The following is a 668-nucleotide window of genomic DNA, read 5'->3' as shown; positions in this document are numbered from 1 at the left end:
AAACTCGAGAACTGCAGTTTCTTAGTGGCCGCGCTCCCCAACACGCAGGCATTTCCCCCGCTAGCACAGTACTACTATACTACTACGACGACGACTTCCACGCCGCGTGCAAAATCCTTAGCCGCCGCAGCCCTCCTCTGCAATTAGGGAAGGAGAAAAGGAAGGGAGGACAGACCAGGTGCGCGCCTCCCCGCCGCCTGCGCCTCCCGGGCATTCCCCCGCAGCTCATTTACCGCCTCTCAATCCAACACTCTCCGTCCCTCTCTCCTCCTTCCCTCCGCCCCCGCAGCAAGTCTACCCGACAGTGCGCACGCGCGCCTCGGCGCCTCCTGTCATTGGACGCGGCGGAGGCGCCGTTTGCTCTCTGACCCTCCTTGGCCGCCTTCCCCGCTCCCGCCCCGCCCTCCGGGGGCCCGTAGTGCGCCTGCGTCTTTGCGACCGGAGCGGGCTGGTAGGCGCGGGTTGAAAGTCTCGTTCCAAGTTTGGAAAGAGAGAGGGAAGCGGTTGGGGTCCGAGCAGCCACCGCTGCGGGTGAAGGAGCGCAGCGAGGCCTGACTCCGGAGGACGGGGGGAGGGTGGGAGGGTGGAAAGGCAAGTGGCGGAGGCGTCCGGGGCTCCGGGTTCTGAGAGCTGGGTGACGCGGCGGAGACTGGCGGGGCCCCGGCCGG

Source organism: Vombatus ursinus, unplaced genomic scaffold (assembly GCF_900497805.2).
Source record: "Vombatus ursinus unplaced genomic scaffold, bare-nosed wombat genome assembly UNPS02014814.1, whole genome shotgun sequence".
NCBI classification, from domain to species: Eukaryota; Metazoa; Chordata; class Mammalia; order Diprotodontia; family Vombatidae; genus Vombatus; species Vombatus ursinus.
Note: the sequence above shows the minus strand (reverse complement) of the source record.